Source organism: Cyanistes caeruleus, chromosome 13 (assembly GCF_971803275.1).
Source record: "Cyanistes caeruleus chromosome 13, bCyaCae1.hap1.1, whole genome shotgun sequence".
NCBI classification, from domain to species: domain Eukaryota; kingdom Metazoa; phylum Chordata; class Aves; order Passeriformes; family Paridae; genus Cyanistes; species Cyanistes caeruleus.
The window spans coordinates 6,718,036-6,728,454 of NC_141713.1; the positions used below are offsets into that span (position 1 = coordinate 6,718,036).

The window sequence follows — 10,419 nt, forward strand, 5'->3', positions numbered from 1 at the left end:
TCCCCGGGGGTGAGGGCCGCCTTCCGCCGGGCCGGCCCCGCCGAGCCGCGGCCGCTCGGCCCGGGCCCCGCACCGGCTGCTCCGGGGCTCCCCGGGGAACGGCCCGCGCTGCGCTTCGGCCCCCAGTGCGGCCAGCCCTGGCGCGAACCCGCCCCCTTCTGCCCCGGCCTTTGCCCCCGCAGTCAGCGCTCGGCGGGGTCCTGCCCGGCCGGCCCCGTCCCGGCTGTCCCACAGGACGGGCGCCCCGCGGAGCGATGTCCCTGCCTGTCACTCACCCAGCGCACGCCCGCGCCTGCGGCGGGACAGGGAAAGTCAGCACAAGCCGGCTAAAATTCAGGCAGATTTGTGAAATGGCCGGCCTCAGCAGAATTCGGGTGCGTGGGGGATGTGAAGGTCAGCAGGGCCCGCTGGCTGCAGGAGCTGCGGAGCTGGGGTCGCACGGAGACCGGCCGGGGGCCGTGCCCTGCGCGGGCACCACCCGCGGGCCGCTGCCCTCAGCTGCGAGGAGCGGGGGGGGACGTGGCAGTGCTGCCTTCAGCAACGGTGTGGGCTGAGGCTGGAAAAAATAGCCTGCTCATTTAGAAACAATAACATTTTTCAAAGCAATAACATTTTCGTATAACACGAGAGCAGCTGGAAACAGCAGTGCCTCTGATCCCAGCCGTGTTTTCCAACCCCGGCTCTGGAGTGAGGCACAGCAGGTAACTGCGGACCTGCCCTGTGGAATCATTTCACCGAGTGACTATCCCTGGGGTTTGTGGAACACTTCATATACCAGGAAAAAAAGAAGCTGGAAGCTTTCTTTGGTTTCACAAATTTTAAATACACAGAAGAGGCAGGGAAGAGCTGCTCACTGCCTTCTCCCACGACCCCATCTCTCCAGGGCCCTACTCCCCATACACAGACACAAATGTTCAGTAATAAGAGTCAAGCGAAAAACTAACAGCTCTGCTAAGTGTATCTCCCGAGATAATGGCTGGGGGGGAATATCCAAAGTGTGCTGAAACACTCAGGGATGCACTATTTGAGGGCTGCTCTTTCCAACCTAGTAAAGGAAATCTCCCCAGTTTCCCCACTGAAGCTACTACCACTGCTTGTCCTGGTGACATGCATGACTGCTTGTCATGCATGACCAGTTTTGCATGGTATGGGCATGGGAGGAGGTTGGAGGGTTGCTGCTATGGGGATATAGTGAAACAAAAGTTCCAATAAGTATAAAATGCAGTCCTTTCTTCACAGCTTGAGACAGGTCAGCTACAGCTGGCACAAGCTCTGCATGGTAAATAACAAAGTACACTGAAGATGTTGAACTGTATTGAATTCCTTTTTCTTTTGATCTGTGTTGTTCCAGGTCATTGCAATTTAACTCTTAGGGTGCTGCTGCCTTCCCAACCACAAGCCCAGCTACTCTTGAGGAGGCTGAAAATTGCCCGGGAGCCTGCTAATAACTTTAATGAGCTGCTCAGGAAGACAGCAGGGGTTTGTGCAATATGTGGGTGTGGTGGCATCCTGAATACATCTGTAAAACAACAAAAACATAAAAGACAAAATTGGTTTTCCCTATTCCTGCTGTGTTCCACCCAGCAGTTCCCGAGTATGAAGGAGCTGGGGAGAAAAGCAAGGTCACGTTTCTTAATTCCAAACCATTGTCAGAGTGTTACTACAAAAGCCAAATGCTGTCCCAGCAAGCTGTGTGTGAATCCAGACTGTCGTCTGCAACCTGGCAGGCAGAATTCTGGCAGCTGCCTGTCCTGGATGCACACAAAGCTCAGGAGAGCTCCCTGCAAAGCTCCTCCTGGAAAGACACTTCAAAACCATGTCTATCAGTAATCTGCTCCCACCAGCTTCTGAGCTGTAACTCACTTCTTTGGGGCAGAGCTAAACAGGGTAGTCCCAGGAAACTCTGCAGGAAACATCCTGTGCTGTAGCAATGCACGCATCTGATGTTAAGATGCTGATGGGATTAAGATATTTGCTTTTTGTTAGGATTAGGATTTTGCTTTTGTTCCGAGGCAGCAGCAGAAGGCCAGGTATGGCAGTGATGGGCACACCAGACACACAGACTGGCAACCACCTCCTTGCCGTGAAGGAGATGCAGAGCCAGACATCTGAAAAGGCAGGGGCAGCACAATAGGAATGCTTAACAGAAACAGAAAAAAAAAATAATAATCTGGCAGACATTTAAAAATGTTTTTAAATCTCTTCTTAAAGAGGATTTAAGAATGAGGCGTATGTAGGGGAAAGAAGCTTAATTTATGATGAATGTTAATACCAGCTCCTTACATATGGTATTGGCCTCAAGCATCCCTGAGGGTTTTTGAGGGACTAGTGCTGTGGTTATGATTTCAGTGTATAGGGGAAACTCTCCTGCATTATTAAACGACACATGCCCTGCATTGGCCCATGGTTTGATGTACGTGATGCATAGCTGATGTCAGCCAGCCGGGGAGACAGGATTCTTCAACATGTTGGCATTGTGAGAATAAATTAAAAAACTGCTGATTGAGATCCCTTCCTTCATCATGAACCATCAGAGTTAATTTTTTTTTTTTAAAATTGAGGAAAAAAACCCCAAACCCAAAGTTTTAAATAATAGCATTTACCCTTTGGCTATATTTGTTTAGCATAACATTTATTATGATGGAAAATGTAAACATTTGCAAAGTTAAATGTTTGATTTGACTACAGAAACCTATTCTATTTGTTACAGAAATCAGCACTAATTGCCTCATTCCCATTAAATCCTCACTTTCCCAAAAATTGAGAGTCAAAAGATTTAACCTAGCCAGAATTCACTAGCTGGCTTTGCCCATTTATATCATGAAGCTGGATCTCCTGATGTAGCTGACTAAGTAGGTGATGTTCATTGAAGTAGGAGGGATAAAATCTGGCCCACAAACCGCGTTCACTTCCTTGCATCTATTTCTGTTTTTCCCTGAACATTCCCATCCTACAACCCTCTGCTCTCTACTGGGTTAAATAATAAAATCAGTGTTTTCCCATCTAGGTCACTGTTTGCAGTCCATCACAAGTCATGCCACAGCCGGCTAGTGGCTGCTAAGTGGTCTGTGTGAAATTAGTTTAGTGGGTCTCCAGCCAGAAGCCAGTTGACAGATGCCCAAAAATCAGTTCTCCAATTGGCTTCCTCGCCAATCATGGCAGCTTGGTCAAGGCCATGCAAATTCAGCATTTTCCCCGGGGCCAGGAACAGAGACAAGGTTGGTTGTGAACACTTTTCCTCTCTTGTGAGTGCCAAAAGTCTCTAGAGAAGGTCACAGAACAATGCTGAGTGCCAGTGCCTGAGGACCTTGCTATCACCCCGAATTCAGCTCTCCAGGGAACTGGTGGTAGCAAAGGCAGGAAAAGCTGCTGAAGACTCCCTGCAGAGGCAGCCCTGACATCGAGGGGAGGGTGAAAAGTGGCCGGGGGAGTCTTGATGGAAGGTTTCACCCTTTGGGTTTGTCCTGCACAGGAGGGTGAGCTGAAGAGCTGCCAGTCAGACCGAACCAATTTAGCATTCTCTGCAGTAACAATGTAAATCCAATCTCTCTCCCTCTCCGCCTTTTCTCCTGATGCCAAATTTAAACAACTTCACTTTTTTGGCAGCAGGAAACGTCACAATTAAATATAGAAGCAGAGCACACTTTGGGATGGAACTTCCAGCCAGGGAACAACAGATGGCATTGTTTGCTGGGTTGGAAAAGCTGCATCTGCTCCTAGAAGAAATGCTAATCGGGGCTTAATTAGGCATTCAGAGGGAACTGTATCCCATCCCCAGGACAATGGCCATGCGTGCATGATCCTGAAAAATACAGGGAAGAAGATCAAAAATCATCAAAAATCCTCACTGGACCAAGTCCAAATTTGGCACATAATGTGATGGGGTATCCCAGAGACTTTCTCTGTGCTGAAATCCATCTAAGCAACTCAAAATAAAAATGTAGTTGTCAAAGACTTGTTTTATTTCACTTGCAAGTGGTCAGTGATTTTGTTTTCAGTTTCAAAGCAAATCATTCCAGCCTAACACTGGAATCAGATCCTACCCTGGCAGCTCTCTGACTCGCTGAGGTGTGGCAAGATTAAAAGGTAACTGAGATCTTATAGCAAGTACTACAAATGGGAATAGAAGAGTTAGAAAGATCAAAAACACACACCTTGCCCAGGATAACTGATCCCTCTATAGAAACACAAAGTAAAGAGGAGGATGGTGGAAAATGTCCCCCAGTTCATTCCAACCTGGTGTTCAGGCACAAAAGGGGTCCCACCATGTGCAGTGCCTGTGCATGTAAGGACATTGTCTCTCCTTCCCTCCCTCAGTCCTGCCAGCTTCCTGCAGAGCTGCAGGCAGCCAGGCAGAGCTCTGTGTCCTTGTTTCAGCGTCTTCTCCTTGGAGTATCAAAGCACCCCTTCAATCTGGAGCCAGCAGAGCTGTTTGCAGAACGAGTCTGCCAAGCATTTCACCAAGACACTGGCCCCAGCTGCCAGCTGTGCCAGCACTGTAGAGATCCCCATTGCTTTCAAGCCCCCATCCTGTTTTAATGTCTCTTTCTCCCCTGCCTGGTCCAAAGCAGCTCACCTGACCAGCCTGGTCTAGGGGAAGATGTCCCTGCTCATGGCAGGATCTGCTGGACTGGGTGATCTTTAAAGGTCTCTTTCAACACAAGCTATTCCATGATTCTTTGTCCTGGCTTAGTGCCTGTGGCTGCTCTGTGCACCTGGGCATCCACACCCCCCTCAGGAGCCTGGGACAATGTGCACCTCATGGGCAGTGCCAACAGGGACCCCGTTTTGCTGGTTGCACACCCTACTTCCAGTAACTCTGGAAACATTCCAAATGGGTTAAACAACGCCCACGTCCCTTACACCTAAAAAATGTTAATTAACAAGGATCATTGCTGATTCCAAACAATGCTCTCCAAACATAGCCAAAAAATCACTGGAGATTAAAGGAATTTTGGAACAAGTGACTTAGAGCTGCAGTAAAGGGAAGAGTTTTCTTGGCACTGAGGCAATTTTCAGCAGCTCCAGAGTGGTGAAGAGAAACATAGGAGTATCCTAAACCTCTTCTGCCTTCAGGACCATTCTACTTCAGAGGGATGTCAGTCCTGATCTGGCACAAACTTTTGGGCAACTAGAAGTAAAAATGGTTCTCCTGACAAAGGACATAGCTGCAGATGATGGAGCTGTAGGCCCTGATCATTTATTCCAGGGATTGCTGTGCCTTACCCACCCCAGTTTTAATCCCCAGGCCTGTCTGTCTGGCTCTGAATAGCCTCCCATTTGCTGTGAGTGTGCTCTGTATCCCATGACCCCCATCATGTCTCTTTGAGAAAAACCTTGGAGATTTTCTGACTGTCTGTAGTTCACTGACAGCAGATTTATTTCTCCAGTGGTGCAAGTGGTGACTGTGCCCTTGTACCTGCTCACCTGCAGCTGGCCTGCTCCCAAGCACTGCATCTCCATGGTGTGTGGTGAGGAGGGTGCTGGGAGCAGGTTTTGGAGGAAGGCACCCATTGCAGGTGTCCACAGTCACAGAAATCAGAAATCAGGGTAGGCCAAATGCAGAGGTATTGCATCTCTTCTGGAGATGGCACAAACCAAGCCCTTTTCAGTGAGCTGCATGAGGTCAGGTCTTCCTGTCCAATGCAGGTGGATGCATGGGTATCCCTGTTTTCCTTAGAGGTGGTCCAAGGAACCTTTCTCCAGCATTACCTTCCTGTGGTGAAGGATGAAATGTAAGGTGCCAGAGCTGCCATCCTCCTGCTGTTCTTTGGCCTGTGGACTGGTAGGACTGGGAGACCCAGCAGCCTGTTTGAAGGAGAGATGTCGTCACACCATGAGACACAACTAAATAGGGCCATCCTGCAAGCACCAGCGTTGGACTCAGCTGACTCCAGTGTTGAAGCTCAAGGATGTGACAAATGGCAAACATCACAAGGTCTCAGCTTTCTAAGGACAGCTGCAGAGCTGGTCCCAGCTCATCCACGTGGGGCTCCAAGCAGGGCTGTTGCTGACCCAGTGTGAAGCTTCCCAGTGCTCACAGTCTGAGAGAAGACACAGATTTTGGCCAGCTGCCTGGAATTTAAATGTCTGTGTTTTAGACCCAGACTTCCTTCTCAGAGGTTTCAGAGGGAAAAGAAAAAGCCCAAAAGTGCTTCTAAAACTCTAATTTATCCATCAGTGGCCAGTTTTCTGTGATGCCTTGAATCTGAGAAAGGCAGGGAGGAAGGCAGAGAGGAAGTGTGAGCGGGGAGCACGAGGAGCCTTTTGGCTGCCCTCTCTGGCTTGGGGGTATCGAGGGGAGCCAAGGGACTCCAGAGGAAGCAGCAAGCAGCTCCAGCTGGGAAGGGGTCCTGACAGCATCGTGTTAGGAGGAGAGAGAGGACAGACTGCCTTGCTGTGACTCAGCTCCAGCCCTGTGTCACTGCCTCCCACTCATTCCTAGGATCTGAGGGCTGTGTCCCTGGGCTGTCCACCTCCATCAGCCCAAACTCCTTTGTTTTGGCAGGGGCGAGTGCAGGAAATAAAAAGGCCATCCCAGAAGGCTCCTAGCACACCCCTGCAGGATAGCATGTGAATTGATTTCTTGAAAATGGGATCATTTATTCTCCATGTTAAACAGGGAAAAAAACTCAGTGACTTCAAACTGGCCTTGTCTGAGAACTTGTTTCAAAATCTGGGGCACCTGGGGCTTCTGGATCAGGATTTCTTGTCCTTGGAGAAAGGATTACCAGAAGAAGCATGAAGTGAAAAAAAAAAAAAAGAAAAAAAAGTGGGGGGTGGAAAAAAAGGAAGGGAAAAAAAAAGACAATTAGCTATTGCTGTAGAGTCCTCTAGTGGTGAACATCCATTTCACAGACGGCCCAAGTGTGCACCCAAATGAACTCAACCTCCCATTCCTGTTTATTTTCTAATTACATAAAACTGTGTATACAAAAAAAAAAAAGTCAGTGTCCAAATTTCAAACTATTTTAACCATTTATGAACAGTGTCAAAGGCAAGGATCCAAAATTAAGCAAAAAAATCTCCTTCCCTTCCCATCCAAGGCTGGATATTCTTCCAGATGCATGGTTTGAAACACTATAGGCTTAAAAAAATTCCAGATCTTACCCACTCAGGTTTTTTTCTAGCTTGCTTCTGTTTTTGCTGCTTCTGAGAGAAATGACTGAATAGAGAGAGCCTGCAGAATTCAGTTGTTGCCACATGCATACCAAAACCCTTGCCATTTATAAAACCCAAGTGAAAACTGATGGTGGTGTAGCATTATTGTGCTGAATAGCACAGGCCAGCTTGGTCTCCAGCAGCCACAGCAGTGGCTTGAGGTGAGATGCTGAGTTTAGCTGCAATTTCAAACCCAAGTAATTTAAAGTATTCTTCACATTATCCTTTTCTGCTACCTTCCTCCCATGTTGTCCCAAGCCTGCTTTATTTCTGCTCCTGGGCTCTATCAGTCAAAGGACATGGCCTTATGCAAAATCCTGATTCAAATGGTGTTTGCACAAATTTGAATATGTGATAGAGGAGAAAAAAGCTATTGTCTGCTGTGAGCATGACCCTTGGCAGGAATTCCCCTTCCTCATGAGTATGTCCATTCTCTGCTCTCTTCTTCAGGCCTGGGTCTTCTCAAATGTGTTCCGATTTCTGCTTCATAACCAAGGAAGAAAATGTAAAAAGATTTAAGACTTCATTACAAAATATAGCCTCAAATGCTGCAACCAAATAATTGGACATTGTTTCTTTCTTAAGAGTCTTTTTTCTTCTCCCTGTGAATAATAACCTGCCAATACTGCCCTTTGAGCTCCAGCTTCTGCATTGGAATAGCTGCATTAACACCTGCTGAAGACAACCTGCTAGTCATTGTCAGGCTGTGTAATTTAAGAAGCATCAAAAATACCAAGAAAAAAAAGATCATAAAATTATAAGCAGATTGGAGGATGCTGCCTCTTAAAACGCTGCTTCACCCATGTTAACATGCAATTCAAAGGACAAAAGCTTTAAGAATTTTTAAAAATAATTTAAAAATATATATGTTTTCCCTGTATTTGAACCAGCACATAGAAATAATATGATCCTAAAGTCACATAAGAATTTGGGCTGGAGCAGACCACAGGCTCTCATTTGGCCCAACACTGAGCACAAGCCCAGCTAGACCGGCTTGCTTAGGGGCTTGTTGAGCTAAGCTTTCAATGTCTCTCAGGCTGGAGATGCCTCCACCTTTCTGACCCTTGTATGTGACACATATTCAAATAACTCACATAATGTTTCATCTTTCTGTGCAGGCAGACTGTGCTGTAGTTGTGGATCTTCTCTAGCTGAAAGCTGTAGTACTTGGTATGTGTTTGAGTTTACAGGTCCGTTCCCACTGATTTACTTTAATTATTTTTCTTCAAGCCTGACGTCCTCCCAGTAAGCACAGACACCTCCTTGAACACTTCTGCTGAGAGTAAAGCTTTAAGCTTATCTCTGCCAAAACCTCAGCAGGGTCCAGATGCTTGCTGGTGTCACTGTTAATTAGGCTGATTTCAGAAGTGCTCACTGTAAACTTAGACTGAGCTGCCAGCCCCGTATCAGTCCTGCCTGCCTGCATTAGCTCTTCTATCCCCTCATGTCCAAATCAATAACATTATGTACTAGTAAATAATAAGGGTTTCATAAGTCTGAAGTAACAGAGATTTAGAGTGTTGTTTCAGCTGCAGGAATGAGCCCCTGGGGTCTGTTGTTTAGCTGTTGATTTTTCTGTGTCCCAAAGGAGAGTTTCAAAGCACTTTCGAAGTGCTTTTCACAAGGGGATTAGCAAACAGGCCAAGGCCCTGGAAGAGCAGATATTGTTGCATCCAAGTGGCAAAGTTTCCTTTTGTTCTCCTCCCTGTTTTCTCCATGCCAGTGAAAATTGAGTAGAAAATAAAGTACCATATATTCATCCAAATCTTTACCTTCTGCTGAATTCCAGTGACAACCAGAAATACCATTTTCAGCAACTGACTTCAAATTCCATTATATATTTTTTTCCTGTAGTTAACATTTCAATCTTTTGTAATAGAAGATAAACAAAAAAATGTTACATGTATTTTAATTATTTTCACTGTAAAACCCTTTTTCATCCAACACTTATTCATTGTAAAATTCTAACTGGAATAATTTCTTTTTCTTTATGTCTATAAAGATTAAGTTCCAGGAAAGAAAGTGACTCAGATACCAGGCAACTGACACACCAGAACAATCAGACTTGATGAGAAGCTTCTAAATTTTTAGAAAAATGAGGTGGCAATTCTGAATTCCACGTTGATATCAAAGTACTGACAGCCAAATCCCTTCCACACCCCAGGGACAGAGAGACTGAAACCTGCTCCTCTGAGTGCTGGATATAAGGTGAACAGTATTGGTTATTTTCCTCAAGCTTCAGGCTTCAGCCTGAGGGATATGAATTAAAACTCATTTCACGCACAAAGGGGAGACCGATGTTCTGTGTCTTTAATAATGAGTTTTTAGAGGCAGCTGGAAAATGCCTGGCTTTTAGAGAAGAGTCCAAGCACCTTCCTTCAGAGGTATTTTCACACTGATCCTAGCTGCCTGTTTAATTTTGATTATGTCTTATTCAGACCACCAAATTAAGGGCTTTTCCAAATGCAAGGAATCCCACTGCCACCCGTGGATGCAAAAGGCAAGGATTAGCTCATTAAAATGGAAGCAGAGAAAAAGTCTTATTATTTGGTGTCTACCTGGATGGTGTATTTAAATTAGGGCGATTTGCTCCCAAAATCTCTGTGATCCCAGGGATTATGCAAGATTATGTAACAGGCCTTGCTCAGGGGGCCTTTATTCCAGGTGATTTATTAAATGCTTTCATATTAAACTGGACAAGCAACAAAACCAAAGCAATCAGAAGAGGGGTTTGGTGGCTCAAGAGGGAGCATCGTGCCTTCTCCTCTATGTCTGCAGATCTTCCCACCTGTTCTTAACTCCCTGAAAGCACTGTGGTGCGGAGATGCTTTGCCAGAAAAATCAAAAATGGAAGCTTTGTTATCTTTAGAAACCACAGCATCACACCTGATCAATTTACAGCCCAGAATTTATTGGAAACATGTCCACACGTCTGCAATTCCTACAAACCATAAAACCAGTTTGTTTCTGATGCCTCATTATAATTTCAACCCCATCTCCTGCTTTCCATCAGGAGATGCTGAAGTGGCTCCTGGAGGAGGGAAGTGAGGGTGTGTAGGGTGTTAATCAGAAATACCCAGGCCCTGATCTCCCTGACACTGGGGAAGTGGGGCTCAGGGGAATAGCTCTGGTGGCAGGTGGAGAGAGAGCCCTGATCCTCATCCCCAAATCACTGTGCATTGGGGGGTACCCAGGGAGCTGTGGAGGTGTTCAGAGGATGCTGCATCGAGTTAGGAACTGCTGCATCCCACATCTGTG

At 46.4% G+C, this 10,419-nt stretch overlaps 1 long non-coding RNA gene across 1 annotated transcript; it reads left to right on the forward strand.

Moving 5' to 3' along the window:
* Window positions 1-5: 5 nt before the first annotated feature.
* LOC147650673 (uncharacterized) lies at window positions 6-2,547 on the forward strand. The gene is made up of 2 exons (XR_015275990.1): window positions 6-374; window positions 1,352-2,547. It is a non-coding gene; the product is annotated as an uncharacterized LOC147650673 (long non-coding RNA).
* Window positions 2,548-10,419: the final 7,872 nt, after the last annotated feature.